General features: G+C 44.3%; 1 protein-coding gene across 1 annotated transcript in view; it reads left to right on the top strand.

The window, feature by feature from the left end:
• The first annotated feature begins 5,620 nt into the window (after nt 1–5,620).
• Nucleotides 5,621–13,347, top strand: part of prr36b (proline rich 36b) — a 28,766-nt gene continuing 21,039 nt past the window's right edge. The window contains exon 1 of the mRNA XM_067478146.1: nt 5,621–5,938. The gene's annotated coding sequence lies outside the window, so the exon portion shown is untranslated. The remainder of the gene's footprint in view (nt 5,939–13,347) is intronic.

Below are 13,347 nucleotides of genomic sequence, written 5' to 3'. Positions count from 1 at the left end.
CATTTCTGCTGTGTTAAAAACTCCATGTCTGCGTGACTGCTGCTTTTATTTTACTTACTAAATGTATTATTTATATTAACTGTAATACAGAGGACATGTGTGGGTGTCCAGGCTGTATGGAGGACAACGTGTCAGAAATAAAATCAAAGGATTTCATTTATTTAATCGGACAATAAACAAAGAAAAATAATTTTCTAATTCATTCAATAATGAGTCTTTATTCCAAACCCTTATATTTAAATGAATGTTGAAAAAAAAAAAAAAAAAATATATATATATATATATATATATATATATATATATATATATATATATATATATATATATAAAAAACAGAATCACATCTGCTTCTCAAATTTCTTGATGGTAAAAGATCGACAGCTTTCAGCTTGTCCCTTTAGAGGTCGCCACAGCGGAACGTGTTCCGCACATTGATTTGGCATCAGCTTTTACGCCGGATGCTCTTGGTGGGCAGGGCCACATCTGGTGGGTTGGGATTCAAACCCGCAGCCTTCTGCATCCCAACCCAATGCTCTACCACTTGATCCTAAGGTTTCCATAGGTGAAATTTAATTTGTAAATTGTTTGGTTGCAATTGAATTAGCTTTCCATAAATATCGGACCAATTTTAAAGTCCGCTGTACATTTCATTTGGTTTCATTAACTGTGATTTAAGAAACACGGTTTAATGGTTCTAGACAAGAAACTCTCTTGATAAATCGTACACCTCTGTTCTTCAAATGAAATTTTCATTAGTTGAGTTTTACAGACATTTCCCAAACCCTCTACCCAATAGGTCATGTGTGGATCCATCACAGCTATATACAAATTGTGCTCATGTAAATCTTTAACTTCAATAAATTATAAATGTATTCTACTTTCAATAAAACAAAAAACAATTTAAACTAAATTTGTAAATTGAATAGCTGAATTTAGCATTTCTCTATTTCCTGTGACATTCATGATCCTACATATGGCAGAATGAGCTGCTTCAGAAATGATAATAGACTATAATACAAACTGAGATGAAACTTTTCAGTCCTGTGGTAGTTTGACGCCGCCCAAGAGAAACGACCTACAGTCTCTGTGTCTGTGCCCCCATACAACCAATCACAGGAAATCAATGAGGTCCTGAAGCAATAAAGACACTTTGAAGAGGAGAGAGGTGAAATAAAGACAGGGACGGCTTTGATGCCTTCAGTATCGATAAATAATGTAGAGCATAAGTAATGTACTTCCCCTTTAAGTCAAAGTAAAGATACAAAGGAAGGTTTTGCACGTAACTGGACTTTTAACAAATTAGTTTAGAACATATTTTATTCTTGCATCTAATGTCCAAACCAGCAAATACAAAGTGCTTCACAAAGCAGACAAAGTAAAACTGAATGCAATAAATAAAGGTGACTATAGGAAGTTCTTATGATCGACATGTTCTCAGCTGCAACTCGTGCAAAAATACTGAGTAAGATTCTCGCACAGGTTGTTCCATGATGGCGTCCTGAGGTGACCTCAGCCTTAGTGCAGGGGGGTGTGGTATAGCACCTGCATGCATTATTTACTCAAGGACACTGCCAGAGCTGAGATGAAGCAATTAGAACCAGACTGACAGGAACACGCCGACCTGCTCTGGACATCTCATGTTTCAATGTAACGCTGATTAGACAATGGAGTGAGGAAGCTGCATCCACTGTGCAACTCTGCCATGCACCCGTCACTAATTAGGAGAAGAATAAAAACCAGTTCACACACAATAGTTATTTATCTGCATTCATATGAGCATCGGTGATGGGCAGGTCGACCAGGGTCCCTGGACCAGGGGGTCTATTTGCAAATGACCCAGAATAGATGCAAAAAATAAAATGGCTAAAACTGGACACCGAACTGCTAAAATAGGAACCACACACTCGCACCAAATGACTAAAAACAGACATCAAACTACTACAGACACCAAGCTGACACAGACGAACTGTACGTACTGGTCCTCTATCATATTCAGTGTAGGACAGATCTACGGACATAAGTGATGCGTGAGGACCACGCATCATCCTTCTTCCCATGTTGTGTGTCAGTGAGAGAAGAAGCATCCTGCGTGTTAATGATGTGCTGCATTGGCACAGTGCTGCTCATCAGGGAGTCTATACTGCGCACGGGGCTGCAGCTGCAGCGGCATGCGCTAACATGCACACACACACACACACCCCATTTCGTAGGTAATGATATTCTTGTGATTCGAGCCGTCATGTGGGCTGACACCTCTCATGTCCTTTGAAGCCACTTGCATGAAGAGCAGCTTGATTTGAGAGTATCTACAAAAAACAAAGGTGACTAATGTGATGGGTGTGTCTCCCTGTGAGATCTTGTGTGTTTTGGCTGCCGAGCTGCAGAGCTCTGCATGTGGGAGCAGCGTCTGTATCGCTGCTGCTTAAATAACTCATGTTGCTATTTAAGCAGACTTGGTCAAAGGTAGCAGACCCCTGACTGGAGGCCACATTTTGACTCAGCGCCAGCCATTTTGTGTTATGGCTGCCCCAGCTGCACCGGGGACTGGCGGGGAACACAATGATAAATAAACGGGAACTGTGCAGCGGGGTACACAGCCCTGCCCCTTCCTGTGTGCGCCACCGCTCGCCGTCGCTCGTGTAGAAAAAACACCTTCCTCTCTTTGTTGTGCCTCATTGACCATGCCAATAAGTCCATCAGCATCATGCCAGCAGGCATCCGACGCCCCCGGATTCCCCACCCTCTTCCTGCTCTCTGTGCATGTCTTTCATAGAGCTGTGCACCTGCATGCATGTTGTATGATCACGTGTTCACTGGGTGTGGGCGCCGTTCTGAACCCGGTGCAGACTGACCAACTATCTGCACCAATCCTACAGCTATTTCTGTGGGTTTAACTTGACCTTCAGTTCAGCAGCAAGACAAGTGGTGGCAGAGAGAATGGCGATGTAGAAGAAGAAGAAGAAGAAGAAGAAGAAGAAGCTCATTTTTCTGGACGTGCAGCCTTTCAGTCTGAGGTCATATGCAGTGGATGTTTTCAATTCCACCCTGAGCACAGACAAGACATTTCAGAGCCAAATTTTCCCTCCTGAGTGCTTGGAAAGAGAAGAGTGCACCACAGGCTCGATGTGAAAAGAACAGAGCAGTACACAAAAGCCTGGCTCATGCAGACAGGGGCAGGCGGCTGCTGGGAGCCGAGCAGCAGACAGACAGACAGGCAGACAGGTGGCATGCACATCCAGACTGTCTGTGATGAAAAGCTCTGTTCTGGTGAAGAGAAACAAAAGCTGGTGTGGCACGAAACAACGCCCCTCAGTGTCTAATTCTGACTGAGAGACAAACACACAAATGAACACGACGCCTCGTGTACTTTATCTGCTGCTCCTTGCTGTCTTTTCTTGCTGAATTGGTGCCCGATTCATCTCTTTCAGCTTTAGCTCTGGTCACTCCGGCAGGTGCACGTGCTAATCTGCATCTTCAAGCTGTGTGGCCTGGAGCTGATTCGACTCTGAAGACAAAAAAATGAGCAAATGTAAACACTGGCAGCAGGATTTGATGTGACTGAATTAGAAAAAAAAAATACAAGAGCTCAATTCAAAAGCAAATTTATGTCGAATTATGTTTAAATTTTGCAATCAACAGGTCTGAAATGTGTTGAGAGAATCTGAATTCTGGATGCAACAGTTACATTGAATGAGGACAATGCAGACAACTTGATGCATGTGAGCTGGTAGTAATACACGGTTAAAGTGTGTGTGTGTGTGTGTGTGTGTGTGTGTGTGGTTGTGTGCAGTTGGGCATAAAGAAAGGAAGAAAGGGGGTTTGAAGAGGAGAGAAAAGGGGTTGCAGGGGCCAAAGAGGGAGGGCAGCAGACAACGGTGAGGAGCTCTGAGCAACAGTGAGGGTGACTTGCAAGAGGTGACATCATCGTGAATTTGAATAATCCCCCCGCCTGGGAGGCCATTGGCTGCTCTTTCAGAAAGCTATTCGCTATTCAGCCCCTTTCAATTTCAGCATAGCGCGCTGTCTTGGTGAATGCTGCCTTCACAGACTCATAGTTATTTCCTATTTCCAGCCAGTCCTGAGTCATGAAGACTGTCTGTACAAGCACATGGTGATGGCTGGATTTACCTTTAGCAAAACAAAACTCACTTCCGATCTTTATTTTTCAGCAGAATTTGTGGTGATGATGTGTCGGCATCACACATTGCATCATCATACCGTGAACTGGTTTATGCTGATGAGACAGTGGAATGTGAGTGAAATACTGGTGAATAGTATCATAAAAGCCACCAATTAACTCAAAACTACTTGTACTTTGATTGATTAAATTACATCTTCATACTTAATTATTGTACTTGTTATCTCCATTACATTTTTCTGACAAATGTAGTATTTGGATTCAGATTGATAACACAATGTATGATACACTGTGCATGCATCATTATAAATGAATATGTTTTAATTATAATCCGGTAATATACATAAAAATAAACATTTGCTGGGTGGTAAATGCATCAATGACCTACATGGATTGTGAAGTGCAAAACACAAATCTGTCTGTTCTGACGTCACAATAGCTGTCAGAGTTAAATTGAGGGTGTAAATTCACCACAGCAACAAAACCTTTTTGTGAAAATTACTCTTAAAAACTGTCATTTAAGTCTCACATTATGCATTAGTATTAGCATTATAAAATTATTTTAACTGTCAACTCTGTCTGTTAGAAATAAAAACAGCACTTACAGAAAAGGTGATTTCAGACAGTTTACATACTTTTTTGTTCTTTCAGTTTATCCTGTGAGTTCAGAGTCGCCCAACTGAGCCTTTGTCGCCCTTCAGTTGGTTTACGTACTGCAAGATGGCTAATCCATAATAATTATACACTACAATATTTTTCAATAAATTAAGTACGTATTTCGCTCTTGAATGTAGTGGAGTGAAAATAACAAGGGGTGGAACATACTTAAGTAAAAGTACAGGAAAATAAGCTTTAAAAACCCTTAAGTGAAAGTGGTAATGTGGAGGTAATCTTAATGACCTTATATGCTTAGGCGTCAGTTGGTAAAGGCAGTCGTCCACGGACCACAGGGTCAGTGGCTCGATCCCCGGATCTGTGTATAAAGTGTCAAAGTGTTTCTGGGTAAGACACTGAACCCCTAACAGCCCCTTCCCCTGCCCAGCTGTGCAGTGCTGGTCCAAGTCCGAACTCGACCCTGGACTCACGGTATAAGCAGAAAGGACAAAGACATAATGATAATGATAAAATAAACATGATCATGTATCATCTGAAAAGTTGTAATACAGAAGATGGAAATACTCTAGTAAGGTAGAAATATCTGAAGATTGTCCTTTAGTACTAAAAGTAAACGTTGCCTATGTAGTTAGTTTAAGTGTAATTGTAAAACCCACTATTTTTCTTTGGCAGTTTGAGATCTTGGCTTTTACTGTTATTTGTAATTGTTTTTATCTTTCGTTCTTGTGTCTCTGTTCCTTTTATACTTTTATGCGTTTTCTTTGTACAGCACGTTGCCCCCTCGGGCACAGAAACATCTAGAAGCGCCCCTGGGTGCGGCACTGCTCGCTCCGACATTTGCAGGCGCCCCTGAAGGCAGCGGCCTCCCTCCCGTCTCCTCCGCCCGTCCATCCATCCGTTCACCGGGCTCGCGCCGTGGCTCTGCCTCTTCCTTTCTTCCTTTCACATCACTGAGAAACGGCGCTTCGCTGCCACAACTTTCTCGTCTGTCGGCTCTGCTCGATTCGCTCCGGTCTCCCGTGATCTTCTCCAGTTTTCGACCCCAGTTTCGCCTTTTTATCCTCATCCTCACACTGTCCGTCGTATTTGTAACGGGCTGGAGGATTCACCAGTCGGGGGCCAACACTGGGCGTAGCTGGGGAGGACTGTGCTAGCTGCCGCCGCCGCCGCCGCTTTCACTGACTGGTAAGGGCGACATTGTGTTAGCGTCGGCTAGCATGCTAGCACCCGTTTGTAACGTCTGTTTAGCTAATTAAGGTCCATCGACAGCGGTGTTTTCCGTCTGTTACGCACGCTAAAATGTGCGTTGTCCTCCCGGGGGTCTTTCTAGTGATGGCTTGTTTTAACGCTAAACGGCTCGTAGGGGTCATTGCTGCTCTTTGTGTGCGGAAATTAGCCCCAGTGCGGCTGCAGAATTATTAAAATGTTGTGTTTCAGGGTCACGTTGGTGTGAGATTGACTTGCATTGCAGAGGACGGGGTTTGATGGGGCGGTGGCGGGGCGCATGGGGGCTTCGCAGACCTGTTAAGCGCACAGAAAACAGCATCGTTGGATTGAATTTGTTCCTTTTTTCCTTACAGAGTTTCTGTCTTTGTGTCCCCGTCTTGTCTGGCCCTTCCCTCCCTAAACTTTTCTTTTTCTGCTCTCCCCTCCTTCTCCATCCTCCTCCACCGTGGATGCCCATTGTTCTGTGATGGGCTGAGAAATGTTCCGGTGGCCCCGGGAGGGGAAGCCGGCAAAATGTCGAGCCCATCATGCTGCACATGCACTTTTCATGTCAGCGACACAAAAATAACTCCAAGGCTGTGTGTTTGCTGCTTGGTAAAGTAGGCATTTTCTCACATCTTGCAGCGTTTGTGCACACACTCAAGTTGGCATGTAATCAGATGTGATTAATGTCACCCCCCCCCCCCCCCCCCCACACACACACACACACACACACACACACACACAGACCCCAACAAAATGATCAGCTATTGTGGTGGGAGAGTTGAAGCTGAAGGGGCCCTGGAGCTGCTCCTTCACCAAGAGCAACAAGAGCGATTACACTCCCTTCAGTAGAACAATGGGGAGGAGCGACACAGCCAAAGCCAAGAGCTTTTAATAAACTGCAAACATGCAAGCGTTTAAAATCTTTGTCCTCTATTCACAGCAGCTCTGCTCTCGTCCCCCTGAGGTGTTGCAGACAGCCACAGAAAGTGGCCACAGTGGGCACGGGGTCGGTCAATAAAGTGTGGTGATCGACTGTGAGGTATCGATGTCAGGGTGACCAATACCAGCACTTTTCAGGCTTGGAGACTCTCCAGGACTCTCAGGAAAACCAGCCAGCCAGCCTCAGTGCATGGATGAGAGAATGGCTGACTCACAGTGTTGGTGGATGAGGCAGGGAAATGGAGGACGGACAGACGGGCTAATGCAATCGTGTGAAATTAAATTTAGCAGCCATTAAAAACCTCACTCTGTCTTTATGAAGTTATTTAGGATTATTAGACGGAGGATTACAGCCGCAGGGATTGTGTGTGTGTGTGTGTGTGTGTGTGTGTGTGTGTGTGTGTGTGTGTGTGTGTGTGTGTGTGTGTGTGGGGAGAGGTTTAGTCAGAAACTGTAACTTGAATAAACGAAGCTGATTACAGTTAAAGAGAAGAACACGGACGTGCAGTAATAGTACAGTCGTTTCTGTTCCATCGACTTGGATTTCAGACCGTGTTGTGCGTTTGTATGAAGAACCGGAATCGAGGGTGCGATTGTTCACTGCGCCGCCCAGTAAGAATGAGAGCGAGTGTGTGAATGATGTCTGACAATGCAGGCTGCTGGTTTTTCTTTTGTTTGTGCTTCAGGTGTCTTCACCTTTTATGACCAACTGCAGCTTCAGTTTGAAGAATTAAAGTAGTTCATATTCAGATCAATGCAAACGTTCTAATTCTAATATGTGTCCATTAGCTGCTTTTCTTTGTCATTGCTGGACAAAACAAAAGCAGCTTGGACACTCATGGTTAGTGGAAGCAGCTGTTATTGTTAAAGAAAAGCTTCAATTGGTTTTTCTGAATTTGATGTTATTTTCAACAATCCTCATACAGACACTGACACCTTCTTCTCATGTCTGTTAAAGTGAAGCTTTGGCCATTTTGTAAATTCATTGTGTTGTTCACAGTCGTCTCCACTCACATTTGTTTAGTCTTCACCCTGCAGCCTGGGTTTGCTCTTCTGTTGGTTCCATGCACCAACATTGTTTGGATTTGGATTTAAAACAAATCCGGCAGACACACAAACCACTCCACATATTTCTCCATTCCAAAACTAGTGGCGTTTTTATTTTTAATAAGCACCGCACCATATGCTCAGATTTGGCACTTCCCTGTATTGCAGCCGCTGAACTGCGCATGGTGGAAATAGAGAGACTGCAAAGAGTGTGGACAATATTTACAAGGGTCTTGGTTTTTGGAAGGAGGGAATATTCCATTCAATGCAGTGGTGTGTCTGGTGAATTTGGTTTTGGACAACTATTGAAGTCTGTGTCCTCAACGGATGAGCAAATCCAGCTAACTAACTAACTAAACGTGGGCGGAGAAGATTCACTGTTGGCTTTAGGGTCTGTGTGTTGATCGTGGTCAATATGATTAATTTAGACATTGACCAAATTTTTCCATTCATCCTTTTTGGACGTCAACAAAGGGGGGTCTGGTGGATCGGTGTGGTAGAGCACCAAGGGCGACCTCAGTGCCAGGCCGGAGCACGAATACAAATGGGAGTGTTGGAGCCGGAAGGGCATCTGGCGTAAAAAAAAAATCAAATCAACGTGCGGAGCGCATTGTGCTGTGCTGACCCCTGAAGGGACGAGTCGAAAGCCGTAGATTTTTTAGACGACTACTGAATTCACAGAAAATAAACGAACCCAGTTTGCACACTGACAGAAACTGTGTGCGAGTAAAGATAATTCTTTGTTGTTTCGGTGTCAATGAAACGTGTAGACAATGATTGACGTTATCCTTTAATATTAGTGAGGCCAATTATTTGTTGCAGCAGCTACATAACATGATTCTATGATTTTCTTTCATGCAGAAGTGAATATGTTCACACAGAAAAGTCTTTCTTTTGCATTTAAAGCCAATTTAAATTTGAATGACCTGTTTCGCCCCCCTGGCCCCATGTGTCAGTCCTAAGAGAGGAGATTATGATTGTTGCATTAATAGCCCCCATCCTCAGAACTCTGATGCTGGGTGTGTGACTCAGAATGGACCCCCCACACACACACACCCCCCAGCTATGAACGTGTCATTTGTTAAAAGGCCAGAAAGCCTCCAGCCCTCAGTCACAATCAGTCTTTTCTCAGCCTTAACCCGTGACCTTCGCACTTCTTGGCATCATTATGAATACGCAGCATCATCTTTGGGTCTGTTTTAAGCCTCAGCAGCACATAAGTTTCCTGCTTTGAAATGAACAGAAAGTGGGAGCTTGGCTGCGTTGGCCTCTTTGTTTCATTGGTGATTAAGGAAACTGCCATGAGCACTGCAGTGACTTTCATAGAGATAAACTTTGCTGTCGCCTGTGTTCAGGCCCTGATACCAGCCTCGATCTGCAGCGTCACAGTTGTCCAGCCATGCAGCTGGCAACTGGAGGCAAAGTTTGAGGCTGGATTTGCCAGCAGCTGCAATAATTTGCTGTGTTTGGACGCTCTGAATTCCTCTGGTGGGAGGATGGATAATGGATATGGTTCACAGCCCTGTTGCTTGAATTCAAGATTGAATTTATTTTTTTTCCCTGGCATTATGCGTTCAGGTGCTTGGATGTTTGGTGTAATGAGGACGGTAAAAGCTGGGAAAGCGATTAGTGTGGCTAAACCACATTTTAGAGCAATATTCTAAATATTTTGTTCTTTGCACAGACCCACCATTTCTTAAGCCAAATTCAGAGTAGCTGTTTATCCTGCATGATGGATTTATGCACAGTACATTCACCTTTTGGGGATACAGATGCAAACACAATCTACATGTACAAAGCAACTCTGGACAGTAGGAAAAGCTACAAGAAGAAATGTTCTATTTGTTTGTATTTGAGTGATGATGATACTGCATCATATGAACAGTGCCAAGGATGTGGAAATAAATTTCACATAGTTTTGGTTCATGTCCTGACACGTGCAGTTTGTGTGCCGGGGCTGTGAACATTTGTTGCCGACCCAAATTTTGGGGGCTGCACACAGTAGTTCATAGAATGTCCGTGGTGACCCCTGGACCCCAGAGACTGGGGTGGTGACAAATTGTATTTTATGCAGACGTCCTGATGATGGAGTATGAATGGGCCTTTATCCTGCTGAAGTCATGACATTGAGGGTGTAGCCCTGGTTTAGAATTTTGCATCTGAAAATCTACATCTCCTATTAAAAAAAAAACTGCAGTTGTGTCGGTATAATTACTTAATGCATCGTAACATGGTTTTGTCTGGATCCATAAAACTCGCCGTCATTGTTCAAGTTGTTCTCTCAGCTGTATGTAAACACACTATGATATAAGAAGTAATAAAAACGTTTGAGTCTGAACTTGACCTGTTGACTCACTAATGGACTATTCTTTCGAGCTGTGACGAGCACGTGACTGTTATTCAAAACCCTGCTGTGCTGAACACGCCACTTAAAAAAAACAGACGTGCACTGCAGCCCTGAACCACAAGTTACATGGAGGAGCTTCAAGTGAGAACACACATTTCCACAGAAGGTGGAGATACATGCAGTATCAGCGTAATCCTATTTCTCCCCCCACCTCAGGCTTATTATGGAGGGGGTGGGCTGTGTTCGTTTTGCTGCAAAGTGAAAGTGGGGGCAGAGGGAAAAAGACATAGAGCTGATCTGCAGGGCAAACTGTATTTTTTTAAAAAGCGAGTTATTGAGACCCCTGAGGCATTTTGTGTTGGAGTTATGTGGGAGAAGTCTGCTATTATCCCCCACCCCTATTTTTAAAAAGCAGCTTGCCCATTTGCATGACAATGAAGGAATCAGATTTCCCGAGAAAGACGGCTGTAACCTGGTTACTGAAGTCCATGTAAACGTACTGATTGTCTGGAGAGTGAGTGGGCTTGTTGGTGTTTCTATCATGCAACAGTTGCTGTCAACCAAACGCTGTTATTTCCACAGGGTATTTCTACATTATGTGTTGCCTCCTGCTTCACCCTGCACCCAAACAAGGAGTGTTTCTAGCACGGAAGAGCAGACTGAAAGGCCACTCCTGACAGAATGCAAGCGTAGAAAGTGTGGTTACATTTTTAGATTTGGAAATTCCGCTCCGTTAAATCACCACGTAGATGTGAAAACGGTTAACTGTGCAGCCGAAGTGGTGTCAGTGGGTTCCTGTTCACGATGGCATCGCTGGATGATGTGGTCAGTGTTATGTCAGATTCTCAGCAGCCTTCCCTCAGCGTGTTTGTGTGCTGAATTAAAGGAGTTGGTTCTGGATGCGGCTGCTGACAGAACTAGACTCCCATTACAACTGCCAGCTGTAGAGACTCATGTCTAAACAGTTTTTTCCTGCTGACATGTAGGTCGGGTTATTGCCTAATATCTTTATAGTTATTGTAGATGGCGTCAAAGAGGAGTTTCGGGCGTTTTGCGGACACATGTTAAGATACTCGTGAGGAGGATTAGGTCTCTCAAAGGTGTAGCTGGTCGCTTCCCTCCCTTTGAGGGATCAGATTCCACCTGGAAAGTACACGTCACACAGGAGGCCGTAATCCTCTTATGGACACAGGTGTTCCACTTATAGTTTGCGTCCTCACGCGGAATCTCAAGAGAGCTCTGCGGCCTGTTGGGTGTGTCTGTGCCATCTTGTCCAGATGCCTTGGTCCTGCTCTCTCCCTACGTAGTCACTGATCCAGGCCACCAGCTGGTCCTGCGCTGGCCTCATCTCATTTACCCCCAGTGAGGAGCTTGTTTGTGGGCAGACGGCCCATTATGGAGATGATCCAGCAGCTCTTCAAGTTACAAATTAGCCATAGATTCTCTGTAGGGCCCAGTGTTGCAGTTCTTGTCCCTTGTCACTGTTTTTTGCTTACTCTGTTGCCCCCCACCCCTCAAACACACACACAGACACACAAACACACATACACACACTCACTTACTTCATTGTATTCCTTGATAAACCAGGACTGTCACGACTGTCTTACCTCTCAGGGGACAGGACTAACAGCATTAAAGCAACCTGTCTTCCTAATGCACTTCCTCTGTCTGTCTCTGTCCTGGCCATCTGCAGAGCTGCCAGCCTGCATCTCCACTTTCTCCTGTGTGATCAATATCCACACAGCTGGTCCCTGTGCTGTCCTGCTGGTCACCCCAGTGAGTGGTGGGGTTCAGCTAGGCTGTAGCAGGACCCTTGCCGGCTTTGGCTCTGCGTCGTTCTGGGTCTGATGAACTCTCCAGCCTCCCTGCAGTATTGTCTACATTCTGGGACATAGTGAAGCCTTTGTTAGTGCTGACTGTCTTCTACTTTCTCATTCTATACTGGTTTAGTTGTCTAATATTAGGGTCTCTCTTTGTCCAGAGTTAACAAACTCCATCATGTGTTATGGGGGGGGGGGGGACACACAATGGGAAGGGCCGGTTTGAAATGTTTGTGTGCACCAGCCTGTTCGTAGAGAGCACACAGCTAATGTGTGATGGCTGCTGGCATTGTGATGGTCCGTCTCCCTTTTTAATTACTATAACAGAAAGGTATTTTCTTACATCATCTTCTAATCCCTTAATGCGAGTCTTCACTTCATGATGTTAGAGTGAGGCTCCAGAGAGTTCTCCGGATTAGTGTGATGCAGGTGTCTGTCACACAATCTGCTGCAGCCAAGTAAACACGGAGCCACAATCAGCCGTGTTCCTTCCTCTCAGCAGGAGCTTTGTTCTGCTTCAGTTTGTCTTGTTGAGCATCCCCGCAGCTCAATCAGTCCTTAGCGATGACTCTAAAGTTTGCCACAACAAGAGGTAGGTGTGGACAAGTTATAGTTTCATCATCAGTGTTGTTACAGCCTTTTTTTAGTAAGGAAGCTTTTAAGAGTTTGTGCAGCTGAAGACCTGATTAGAGACGTGGAAAAAAGGCAGAAGTGGCACAGCCCTCATGCTTAGCTGAGGTATAAACATAATTTATACCTGTAAAAAGGCTTATTTGTCTTGCCTTCAATTACCACCAACAGCTTGAAACTAAATAAGCACCGGTGATTGGAGACGTTTGTCCTCTGCTTCGCCTCAAAGGCTAAACTCACGTAGTGCTACTGTTCCTCCCTGGTGGAGACTGATGAAGCTGTATGGAGCAGATTCCCTGCTCACAAAAAAATAGGCTAAGTAACTCTGGCAGGTTTTTTTATACTTCATAGATTAGTATATTGTTACAAACATGGGTTTAAAAGTTAGCACATTACCGATGCAGCACTTACTGTAACTAGCATACTGTCAATAATCATTCTTTAAATTCTATATGTTTAAATTCTACATATTTTGGGACGATGAGTTGGAGTTTTTGGGGATTCAGTTCTTGCTGTCCTGGCTGAAGTATATGGGCACGTTAAAGTGCTTGTTCAGTGTGATCAGGGGCCCAAACTTTGGTTTACGTTCATGTGTCGCA

The sequence above is a fragment of the Channa argus genome, chromosome 15 (assembly GCF_033026475.1).
Source record: "Channa argus isolate prfri chromosome 15, Channa argus male v1.0, whole genome shotgun sequence".
Lineage (NCBI taxonomy): Eukaryota > Metazoa > Chordata > Actinopteri > Anabantiformes > Channidae > Channa > Channa argus.
This window is presented reverse-complemented; position numbering and strand designations above follow the sequence as displayed.